Raw genomic sequence first — 13,269 nt, 5'->3', positions numbered from 1 at the left:
ATTCTAGAAGAAGCAGTGAGAGATCACACAACAATTCTTCCACACATGTACAGGGTCTGTGGGTCCAAGGAAAGATTCCTACCATTATGTGAAAAATTGACAGGTGGAAATAATTCTAGCAAATTGAGGATGCCATAAAGCCATGATTGGAACAGCTTCCATTTCACATCCTTCATACACTTTATATCTCCATCCTATTTACAGAAATAAAAGCAAAATAAGGGACAAAATGTGGTATAAATTAGAGAAAAGCAATGGTGCAGTCACAGTGAATAAATTTACAACCTCTAGAAGTAACATGTGTATTCCATATGTTGTGTACACATATATACTATGTTACTATGAGAGCTTTTAGTTTGACATGTGTTTTCAGAAATAATAATTTCTATAAAAGTTGACAATGTGCAATCAATTGGCAAATATTATTGAGATGAGTTTAATTGACAAATTAAGAAAGATTAAAGCATTAAAGGACAATTAGAACATACTCCTCTGTAAGTCCATGTCATTTATGTAAAAATTGTTATAATTTCACTCATAAACAGTCTTGATCCACAAACATGTCCTTCTAATGATCTCATAAGAATTTTTTCTACATAAAATGAATTTTTAAAAAAGGGATACTTCATCTAAACTATCACCCTACATATTTAATTAATTACACAGTCATAAAATATTAGAATTATAAGGGAACATACAGAACATCCTATATTTAGGATCTGAGTTACATGAAAAACTTCAGCAAGATGAGTTTTTTCTTGCTTTTTTCACAAATAAGGAATGCTCTTATTAAATGTTGGGAAATTAGGTTATACTAAGTTCAACATATTTCTTTACCAAAGCCATATATTTTAATGCTAAGTAGCAAGGTAAATTTCCAAGAAGATTCTAATATGTCCAGAGATATTTGTTTTTCCAAATTTAACATGCAACTCTTCTGTTCTAAGGATAATTATCAACATCAGTGTTCTTCAGAGCTGGTTTTGATAGCTAACTTAATTTCAGCTCCTCATTTTACACTCAAAGTTGAGGTATGGATAAAACACAGGTGAAGCCTCTCAATGTCATCAAATTCAATAGTGACAAAGCCAGGTCAAGAAACCTGTGTTCTATATTTACAGATACAGAGAATAGACTAAGGTTGCTGGAGGGGTGGGGGTTTGGGAGACTAGGTCAAAAAAAAAAAAGAAAGAAAGAAAAGATTAAGTTCAAATTGATACTAACAAAATAGTCACGGGGAATGTAAAGTACCGCACAGGGAATATAGTCAACAATATTGTCGTAACTATGCACGGTGCCAGGTGGGTACTGGAAATATCAGGGGACCACTGTGCGAAGCATGTGGTTGTCTGATATACATCTGAAACTAATACAAAATAATACTGAATGTAAACTCTAATTAAATAATTAAAATATCAGATGTAGAGACAGAGGTGGAATCAAAGGGACCAGAGGGAAAGCGGACAGAGGGAAAGGGGATGAGAGGACGGGATCAGAGAAGGGAAAGAGATTGGTGAAATTATATACACATAATACAGCATTATAGAGAGCAGTACAGCAAATTCTGGAGGGAAAGGGGGAGTGTGTTGTGGGGAGGGGGACAAAAAAAATTTTGAGGGGAACACAGGGGAGGAGGACACTAGAATCTATGTAAACACATAAACACAATAAATTAAAATTTTTAAAAAACCTTAAAATATCAGAGAAAGAAAACTATTTTCTAAATACTCGTGCAACTCTGATTTTTTATTCTTTGTTCTCACCTTTCATGTTTAACATTTGCAGTATTGCAGTATTGCAGTATTTTCCTCTGGAATATTGTATAGAGGCATTAAACTGAGGGCTGAGTAAGCCATCAGGACAATGAAAGAATACCAACAATGACTAGTGATATTAAGGACTCACCACAGGCCAGATAAAATACAGGATTGCTTCCTCACAATCACACTGCATCCTATTCAGGTACATATTATACTCTCTATTTTAAAGTTGAGGAAAGTGCCTCAGCACCATTTGTCACTGGTCATCTGGTTTGAAAGAATGGAGCAGGTCTAGCTGACTCAAATCCCCTGCTCTTTGCACTTGACCACTACACCCCTTGTGTTAGTCTTCACAGTACTCAACATCAAACTAGTCCCAGACTAAATTCTTCAGAAATAAAAAGTCAATGTACTTTCTGAAACAGACCTTCTCTCTTCTGCAGACACTCGGATTCCATCAAATGTTGACTTTTCTATATTGAGGTGGGGGGGAGACCTTCTCCTTTGGATCACTTTGTCTTCTATTAGATTTCTGGCTTTGCAATCTAGTGGTCTAAGATATTTTGCAATTGAAAATGTTAAAAATGATCATTGAGGCATATTCTAATCATTATATTCTATTAAAAAAATAGCCAAGCTATTCTAGGTAAAATTTCAGTTAAAGCTACTAAAAGTGACTTTCACCAAAGTAGTAAAGTGACTGAAATATCATCTAATCAATGCAACAAAAGTAGAGTTTTAATAGAAAGAGCCAATTTGGTCTGGTTCTACCTTATATAGAGGGTCAACTGATCTAAGATTTCTTAATAGAGTCAAATTAATTCACCATGAACCCTCCCAATAGTACATATAGAATTAGAATTAAATACACTAATAATTCAGGTTAAAAACAAACTCTCACTTATCTACCTACATTATGAAAAAGTTACAAATTTAGATCATGCACTACAATCAACATATAATATTACTACTAATAACTTTCAGAAATTAGCCAATGAAGGCATCAAAATATATAAAATATTTATCCACAAATCTGCTTTAAAATAGAACAAAATAAAGAGAAAGAAATGGTTCCTCTCTTTACTTTCTTGACTGATGATCATGAAAACAGGGATACTAAAGTCTTGAAACATCCATTAGATGTTAAATAGAGATAATTTGCTGAGTCTTGCTGTTTGGTTTCCAAGTTGTAGCTTTATTAACAATAAGCCTGATCCCAGCAGCAAGGGCATGAATGTGACTGACACCAAGAGTAATAAAACTATTATGCATCGAGGCTTGTCGACTCTTCCTGCTTACAGCAGCTTGAGGAGGTCCCCTGACAATGATTCATGGCTTGAAACTCAGAGCCATCTGCTCTCTCGGAAAGTTCCTCAGCCAAGGTGAAGAGGGGAGTTTACACAGCTGCAGTCTTTTTCCTTCAAAAGTCTATGGAAAAGCATCCAACAAACCAGAAAATCTGGCACTAATTTGAATATGCAGACGTTACCCTCCGTGTGTTCTTGTTTCAATGGACTCTTTCTATAGTAACTGTCTCATTTGATGCCTTTTTTTTTACTGTCTTCCTAATGGGAAGTGTCAATTTTTCTCACTTTACAAACTCCTTAATATCTTTTGCATCTTAGGTGGTTCAGTTATTCACCCATCTCTATTTTAATGGAAAGTAATTTTTACTATTAATAAAACTTCAGGGTTTAACTGGATCTCATCAAATTCAATCACTTATTTTGTATGTAAGGAAACCAAGGAAACATGAAGTTAGTTGATCACCCTAAAGTAAGATAGCTTCTCAGGAAAGAAATTTGGATTTGACCATTGGTCACCCAAAACTGCCCACTCTGTCACCTACTCTTAAAAGTCAGTCCATTTTTAAATATAATAAAGTAATTTTTATGCCACACTTACAGTGCCAACTACCAGATTTGGTGATGTGTTGGTAAGTCAACTCTCTCAAAAAAAAAAGAGGAGGAGAAAGACCTCTGATTTATATCAATTTCCATTTTGATGATGACGAAAATACTCCTCCCAAGACCAATTTCCAGTTTTCCTAAAAATTTATCAGTAGGCCTTTATTGGCCAGCCAGTTCCAGCACATTACTGGAAAATGTTAAACCCTATATAATTATTAATGGAACTAAAATTTGTCTCTTTAAATGGCTTAAGGATATAAGAAGACAAAAAAAAAGAAAAATGAGGATAAAAATTAGTGAACTATAAAATGCATCTTTAGCATAAAAATCTCTAGGTCCATCCATGCCACAGCAAAATCTAAGATTTTCTTCTTTTTAACAGCTGTGTAATATTCCATTGTGTATATCTACCACAGATTTTTAGCCACTGATGGACACTTGAGCTATTTCTAGATCTTGGCTGTTGTAAACAATGCTGCAATAAACATGGGGGTGCATATCTTCTTTTGAATTAGTGTTTGGGATTCTTAGGATATATTCTTGGAGAATAAGTCAGGCAGAGAAAGACAAATATCATATGATCTCACTTATATGTGGAATCTAATGAACACAGTGAACTAAGGAATGAAATAGAGGCAGAGATGGAGTCATAGGGAGCAGAGGGACAGATGTCAGAGAAAAAGGAGGAGACGGGATCAGAGAAGGTAAAGAGATTAGCCAAATTATATATACATAACACATAGATACAGATAACAGGACAGCAAATCTCAGAGAGAAGGGGTGAAGGGAGTCAGGGGAAAGGGAGCAAAGGGTGTGAAATGGGGGGTACATTGTTGGGGGTGGAGGGTATTATACTGAGTGGGACACTTGAATTCATCTTAATACAATACATTTTAAAAATTAATTAAAAAATTTTTAAATAAATAAAATGCTTCTTTATTTTATCTTTGGTTTGGCATTTTCCAATACAAACAGAAAAAGAGGGAGCAGAAACAAAATACAAGATTAAGTCCCTGAATAAAATGTGAAGGTGAAAAAAATAACTTTAATTATCCTAATTGGACTAATCTCTGTCTATGATCCAAGAACCTAATGCATCACCTATCCTAACATGAAATTAAAGAACTAGGAAAGAGAATGAACTATAAATAATTAAGAGGAGCTGATAAAGTTGAGTCCTAATTCATCACAGAGAGAAGAGTCCTCTTAGAGTGGCCTGAAAAAGAACTCAGATGGTACAAACTGGCATTTAATCTATTTCACTCTTAGTACTAAGCTTTGCTAGTTTTCTCTGGAGTTATTATCAGACACCTATAGCTACCAATGGATAGATTCAAACTTCTATACTCCAAGGATGGCAATTAGGGGAAAAATCTACAGATGGCAAGAAACAGCTAAATATTACAGTTGATACTCTTATCTAGGGACAGGATTGTTATCTCTAACATTCACCTTCCTAAGTGTGACCTGACCCTCATTTTAAATCTCAAAAGCCTAGTTGGCCAAGCTTCTGCATTTAAACCAGACTTAACTAATGATTCACGTTATCAAAGATAATTCCACAGAGGCAAATATACTTCATTGATATAACAACAAAATAGGTCTTCTCTTAGGAGCCCAATTAGCTCTGCCCACTCCGGTGAGGTTCAGCTGACAACAACCTTCACTTGGCAGAGACCATCTTTCTCCAACCACCAGAGATTATTTTTGAACATATCATAAATCCTTAGAATCCAAATCCAAGAAAGAATTCCTCTTGAAAAAGAAAGTAGATTACAGTCTTCCTCTCTTGTTTGAGACTTATCTTCCAAATTCCTCTTTTCTTTATGAGGACCTCTCTCTTCCCAGGATGACTGACATCAGCAGTATCTCCTTCTCTGTGAGAAGACTTCCCTTAATCCACAGGAGCCTGGTTCAGGCATGGTTTCTATCACAACCACCTTAGTAAGCTGTAAGATACCATTGTGATGTGCCCTCAATGAGTGTATCAATGATTTTCAGATCTTCTTTGTTCCTCCTGGCTACTTTCTTCTGCAGATTCCTGCTCTGGTTCTAGATTATCTCCAGATGCTTTAAAACACACTTGCTTAATGTGTTCTCTAAGAGGCCTCTCTCATTCACCCAACCATTTGGGAAAAAACAAGACAATTTCTTAAGCACATTACTATGGTAGTGGGCGGGGGGGGGGGGGTCGTCTTTTTAGCTGAATTGTGCCTTTAGTTTAATTCAGAAGACTGAAACACTGAGGGCAGCACTGAAAGCCATAAATAGAGATGGGGGAGGCAGAGGGCTCCTATAAAGATGCGCAGAAGGGTCTGCTGCATTCTCAACTTACATTCCAATGAGAAAATGAAATTAGAGACTGGCTCAGGTAGGGCGGGAGAGAATTACAGATTCAATTTGGTTTTTAAAAAATGCAACCTTTGAAGGGATTCTTTTCTTCTAAAGTAATACCAAGTAAATGAATTTGATCTCCCCCCCTCGCAATTTCTTATGAAAAGTAAAATATCAGTTCTGTCTTCAACAGAAGGAACAATATTAGAATCACACTATGGAGACATGTATAGGAGGAAGGCTGTAGAACCATAAGAAAAAGTTAAATCTTTTCAAAGCCAAGGGGAAGAAGATAGTACCAAGGCCAGGGAACACAACCAATACACAAGCTGAGGAACTCCAAGGTAAACTAAGGGGTAAAATATGACCATTCTGCTACAGGCATCATTTCTTATGTTTGCATGGCAGGACAGAACGGAGAAATAGCTCAGTCATCAATATGAAACTGCTCAGAATTTCATAAGCCACAGCCAAAGGTAATATTTTCATGGAATATAAAAATCCTCATGGCCTACAGTATCAAGGCTACAGCGGCACATAGCATCACCAACTGCCAATCTGTGTGGAAATCTACTTATTGTTGCAAAGGGAGCCCTGTTTATAGTTTATCTGTATCAAAGCTACCTCCTTGGAGTCAGTCAAATGAAAATAAATATATCAGCCACAGTCCAAAATAGAGCATAAAACTTCTAAATGTCTCTACCATATGGTGACATGCAATCCTTGGTAAACTCTTAGTGAGTTCCTTCTCAAAAAGCTTTGTTAGACTACTAAGATGGTCTCACTATTATTTAAAACAAACAGCTACATTTTTTCCAGATACTTAACACTGGTCTTTTCATCATTCAAATTTCTTCAAATGTTATATGACCTGTGAAATGCATTTAGTATTGTACTGTCATTATTGTAAGTAACTCTTTAAAAGCAAATGACTGATTATAGAGAGAGAGGAAGGAAGAGAGACAGACAGACAGAAACATCGAGCTTTTCCTGCAGGTACCTGTTAGATTCAGGGAGTACTGACATGCTGGGGCTGCCAAGAGTGTACAAGGTCCCTGTGACGCTGAGAACAAAGAGTTCAGCAACATCCTGCATTGAGTCAGAGACCCTTATCAGAAGTTTATGTTTGAAATTCTCCACTGAGCAATACCCCCCCTGTAACTGCGCACGACCTCCCTAGCCAATGACTAACAGCCACATCAGCTTCTGTATGATGCTTGCTCATCCTAGATAGCCACCCTATAAAAAGGAGCCATTTTAGAAGCTCGTGGCTGCAGTGCTCCAGTCTCTTCGGAGGCGTGGGTTGCCTGCAGTCCCTGCGCAGTTTTGGGGGGCTGCAGTGCTCCCTTGAGTGGGTTGCCTGCAGTCCCTGTGCAGGTTTGGGGGGCTGCAGTGCTCCCTTGTGTGGGTTGCCTGCAGTCCCTGCACATGTTTGGGGGGCTGCAGTGCTCCAGTCTCTTCGGAGGCGTGGGTTGCCTGCAGTCCCTGTGCAGGTTTGGGGGGCTGCAGTGCTCCAGTCTCTTTGGAGGCGTGGGTTGCCTGCAGTCCCTGCGCAGGTTTGGGGGGCTGCAGTGCTCCCTTGCATGGGTTGCCTGCAGTCCCTGTGCAGGTCTGCAATAAAACTTATAAAATTTACTTTGTGTCTGCTGTGGCCTCTCTCGCTGGGATGTAACAGTACCCTGTCCGGGGATCAAAACTTGGAGTATCTGGATGATGCTCCCATGTTAGTGTTGGGCAGATAAAATGTATTATGCTCACTTTGTTAAAGATGACGTTGCCCACGTGAGGCCATCGCCCAGGTGATATTAATGTGTGTTGGGGATCGTTGTAGCCTGGGGCTTGGTTTTGGGATTAAGCCTTTCCCACCCTTTTTGATGTGAGGTGGTACAATCCCATCATGTCTCAGAGAAGTGACTTTGTATTAGAGACTTCCCTATTTTGTATATTGGATTAGAGGTTGTGAAGCTACAATATAAAATGGGGGCAGAACGAGAGTTTGCTCTTTTGGTTCCTGAGGTTATCATTAGAGGAGAGAGCAGAGCAGAAAGCAGAAGGAGGCCATGTGGAGGAGGCCAGGAGAAGCAGCCAAGATGGCGGAGTACTGAGTGAGATGCCAGTTTGTGTAGAGTTTGTATCTGGGATAAGGAAGGAGATGGGGAACTGAGGAGAATAAGGCTGGTGAGCTAGAAACCTTTGATTCTAGGAAACTCAGATAAGTCAGTAGCTTTGTGAGCACTGAATGTGAGTGGGTTTTGGAGCCCAGTGTATGTTTTTACTTGCCTGCCAGATGCAAGCTAGGATTAAAGACTATGGCCCACCAGTTTGTGGCTCCATTGTTTCTTTACCGACTGTCTGAATCCAATGTGAACCTGCATGGGCCAGACGGCTGTGATGGTGGCCCTGGCCATGACTACTGGCCTTACAGTTAGTATGAACTTTGAAAGTATGTGCTCAGGTGTCTAGGAATCAATAATGTGCTGAGGAAGGAATCCTAAACTTTCCAAATAGTGTTCCTTTTGTTCTAAGTCTCTTACAAAGGAAAATATCTTGGCAGAATTCAGCAGTGATATACTTGCATTTCCTAATGGCAGTTCTAGAACATTAGGTACACAGCCTCATCCTCATTATGAGCACAACCTCCTATAATCTTTCATCTTCCTAAGAAACCCACATTAGTGTGATGGCTGAATAATGTAATACTAAATCCTTTCGGCCAGTGAAACGCATTGTCACTGCTCTTAAATACTCATTTCACACTTTATAGTTAAAAACCAAAGTTGAGTTTTAATTTGAATGTTTTCTAACAGAAAGCTCTGTGAGAGAGTGTTCAGGTATTTTAGATGTATATCTATAAAGAAAGACACATCATTATATATATGATAGATGATAGATAGGCAGGCAATTATTTATCAGAGCAATTTTACAAGGTTATCAGGTCTAACACCAAGCTTTTGAATTAATTAGATATTATTATCGCCAGTTTTCATAGTTGAAAAAAATAGAATTTATATATTTTAACTGTCTAAGGTAAAAACACTAGTAGAAAGTCATAAAATAGAGATAGGAACCCAGACCTCCTGCCCCTTAATAGAATTTCTTTTCATTATTAATATATTTTATTTTCCGCATTTTTAAATACAGTTGATCCTTAAACAGTGAGGTAGGGGTTTAAGGAGTGCCCAACCCCTCACACTAAAAAATCTACATATAACATTTGATTCCTCAAAAACTTTACTTCAATCAGTCCTCAGTATCTGCCAGAGATTGGTTCCAGGACCCTGCACAGATACCCAAATCTACGTATGCTAAAGTCCCATATATATATAATGTCATAAAACAATGCATAAACAATTGGCCCTTTGCATCCAAACATCCAAAAACATTGCATTTTGATCCATGGTTACTTGAGTCAGTGGATGCTAAACCAAGGGATATGAGGGTCGAATATCTTTATTGAAAACTAATACCGAGGAGTGACGTCACGGAAATGGCGCCGTGAGAAGCGCGTCCGACAGCTCTCCCCTAAATCACAACAAATTTATCAACTAGAAACAGAAAAATTTATCCTCGGAGCATTCCGGAGTTCCACACAAACTGAAAGCAAAAGGACTGTTATCACTTGAATCTGAGAGACGAGGGTGTGGAGGAAGCTACCGCAGCGACGCTCATTCAAGCCGCGAGGGAGTGCGCCTGCGGTGAGTCAGCCCATATACTTGGGAACCGTGAGCCGCCGCGAGCAGCCGCCGCGAACGGCCGCCATGAACCGCCACCGCGAGCCACCGCGAGCCGCCACGAGCAGCCGTGCGTGCGCCCGGTCCGGTTGAGCACCGCTGATGTTCCCAGCGGCCCGCACACTGCGAGTGGGGGTCGCCGGCCACCGGTGCCCGGAGCGCCCCATTCGCGCGTGTGCCTTGGGCATTCCACGCGCCCAGGGCGCCCTGCTGGCCCGCACACGCAGGGGGCTCCATTATCCTGCGCCTGCTGCGGTCCAGCCGCCAGCGGCGGGGCGAGCGGGAGAGGCTTGGGAGATTCTCTCCATGGGCGGGGCACCTCACCCAGCCATTCAAGCTAACAATCAAGCGTTGGGGGAGGGGCGTGCGCAGGCAGCCTAAAATACCTTCGGAAGCACAGCTGCGACCCAATCACTGAAATTAGCTTAACCCATGAAATCTGCGCACCCTCGGTTCTAATTGATAAGATCTCTCTCAGTTCAGCGATCCAAGACAAGAGGCGTGATATTTTTTAGTGCCTCTCGCTAAAGGGGCGGGGGCAACTTCTGATTGATAGAGCCTCCATATTCAGGGATAAACGCTAACAAGAAGGACTTGGCAGATAATAAGGTCTATACTACACTAGTCGTAAGCAGAGACTAGTGCCTCTTCTTCCCTGCAAAAACAGGCTACAAAGTGTGGAAAGCCTGGGTTGAGAGGTCCAACTAAATGATAGGCACTGAACAGTCACCTTGACAACAATTGACTCCCACCCCCGCCTGATTACACTGGAGGCCCTGACTCTCAGAGCCTTTCCCAAAGCCTTGCACTGAGTGGGGATAGAGTGGGGATTTCCCAGCTCTTTGAGCCTCTTACTCCCCAGGCAGAAGCAGTTGCAGCCTTATACCTGGATCACCAGGCTGCTAATTCAGAAAGGGGGGACTAGGAGAGAGAATCCAGGAAAGCAAACTCTCTCATCGTTGGACCCTGCAAACGCCAACAAGCCTTTACTTCCAGCAAGACTAAAGCCAATTATATGACATTGCCATAGAATCCCATCAACTGCAAATCCCTACCTAAGAGTGACACAGGGGCAGAGCCTGGGGTACAGAGTCACCGACTAGGAAGAGAAAGAGAAAAGAAAAAGGAAGAAGTTAACCTCTCAAAATCAAGAAAAACCCACAGACTTTACAACTTGATCCACTAATTTTTTGTTGTTGTTGTTGTTGTTGTTTGTTTCTTCTATCTTTTTGCCTTTATTTCCTCCACCTCGGTCCTTCTATTCTCTGCCCATCTTATGCTTCCCCTTTCTTGAACTACACTACCCATTAGTGTTGCATTTTATTTTTCTTCTTCATCCTCACCCTCCTTTAAGGTTATACTCCAAAACACTTAACTCTCACTCTCTCCTCTTTTGTTTTTTTTTTTGTTTTTTTTGTCTTGCTTTATTTTGTTTTTTTCTCCTCCTATTTTATTTCTTCCTTCGTTTTTCTCTTTTTCTTATTTTTTCCTTTCTATTCGTTTTTTCTTTTCTCATTTTACTTTCCTCCCATATAATCCTCAATCATGAACAAATTAGTTAATTTGGGACTCAAGGCTTTTTTATGGCTTTATTTCTCTTTTTTGCTTTTGTTTTTATTTTTTTTTCTCTTGTTTGTTTATTTTTGTGGCATTTTGGGTCCTCCCAACCCAAGGTCTCCATTGTATTTAGTCTTCGCTCCACTTAATACAACAGATTTTTACTTATTATTTTTATTTTTTCTTCTTTATTATTCTTTTTTGGTCCTTTTTTCTGATTCCCTCTTATCCCTCTCATTATATCTCTTAGTTGACCATCACTTACAAGCAAATCATTTTATGCTTGTCTAAGATTTTCTTCCTTTTTTTTTTTTTGCATTTAGTAGGTCCCTACTCCCTTTTTTTTGCCCCTTGAACTCTTCACCCCAAATCAGGCCCTCCATTATAGGCACGATATTTCCCTGAGGAGGGGAGAGGAGGGAAAGAGAAGAGAGAAAAAAAGGGGGAAATAATAAATTATTACTGTTTTTTTTTGTGGGGTGTTTTACCCTTTTTTTTTTCTTTTTACTCTTTATTAACTCTAATTAGTGCTATCAATAAGACCACCCTCAGATGCCGATAAGAAAGAGGAAATAGAATATTATGGATACAAAAGAAAGAGAGGTAACACAAATAGATGTGGAAAAATCTATGGAGAAAAGACTTCACATATTGGAAGCCTTGGAGCTAAATGACAGAGAATTTAAAATAGAAATCTTAAAAATACTCAGAGATATACAAGAAAACACAGAAAGGCAATATAGGGAGATCAGAAAACAACTCAATGAACACAAAGAATATATTACCAAGGAAATTGAAACTATACAAACAAATCAAACAGAAATGAAAAACTCAATTCACGAGCTGAAAAACAAGGTAACAAGCTTAGCTAACAGAACAGCCCAGATTGAAGATAGGATTAGTGAAATAGAAGACAAACAACTTGAGGCACAACAGAGAGAAGAAGAAAGAGACTCAAAAATAATAAAAAATGAGAAAGCCCTACAGGAATTGTCTGACTCCATCAGAAAGAATAACATAAGAATAATAGGTATATCAGAGGGAGAAGAGAAAGAAAATGGATTGGAGAATATACTCAAACAAATAATAGACGAGAACTTCCCAAGCCTGTGGAAAGAACTAAAGCCTCAAATTCAAGAAGCAAACAGAACACCGAGTTTTCTTAACCCCAACAAACCCACTCCAATGCACATCATAATAAAGATGACACAAACCAATGACAAAGAAAAAATTCTCAAGGCAGCCAGGGAAAAGAAGAGTACAACATATAAAGGAAGGCCTATTAGATTATCATCAGATTTCTCAGCAGAAACTCTACAAGCTAGAAGAGAGTGGACCCCAATATTTAAAGCCCTGAAAGAGAGGAACTGTCAGCCAAGAATACTATACCCATCAAAGCTATCCTTCAAGTATGAAGGAGATATAAAAACATTCACAAATACAGAAAAGATGAGAGAATTTATCAACAGAAAGCCCCCACTCCAGGAAATACTAAGGGGGGTTTTCCAACCAGATTCAAAGAACAAAAGAAAACAACACCACAAGTAACAGCTCCACCAAGAACACAATAAAACCAAACTTAAACTGTGACAACAAAGGAAAAAAAGGGGGGAGAGGATGGAGATTAACAGTAGCAAAGGATGATGAAGTGCAGAAATACTTATAAGATAGGGTACTACAATGAATATGGTAGGTACCCTTTTCATTACTTAATGGTAACCACCCTTAAAAAAACCACCACAAAAACACTTGACTTAAAAAAGGTAGTAACAGAGGAAAGAAGTATGGAACACAAACAAACAAAAACAAATGATAGAAAAACAAAAGAGAAGAATCAAACTAGATACAAAACTAACAGAAAGCAATTTATAAAATGGCAGTAGGGAACCCACAAGTGTCAATAATTACACTAAATGTAAATGGATTAAACTTACCAATAAAAAGACACAGAGTAGCAGAATGGATTAAAAAAGAAAA

General features: G+C 39.0%; 1 pseudogene; it reads right to left on the bottom strand.

Annotated features, from left to right (window-relative positions):
* LOC136319674 (small ribosomal subunit protein eS25-like) overlaps positions 1-9,764 on the bottom strand; it is a 168,366-nt pseudogene extending 158,602 nt beyond the window's left edge.
* Between the last annotated feature and the right edge of the window lie 3,505 nt (positions 9,765-13,269).

This window comes from Saccopteryx bilineata, chromosome 1 (assembly GCF_036850765.1).
Source record: "Saccopteryx bilineata isolate mSacBil1 chromosome 1, mSacBil1_pri_phased_curated, whole genome shotgun sequence".
Taxonomy (NCBI): Eukaryota; Metazoa; Chordata; class Mammalia; order Chiroptera; family Emballonuridae; genus Saccopteryx; species Saccopteryx bilineata.
The sequence above is the reverse complement of the archived record's forward strand: the minus strand, read 5'-3'. Positions and strand labels throughout refer to the sequence as shown.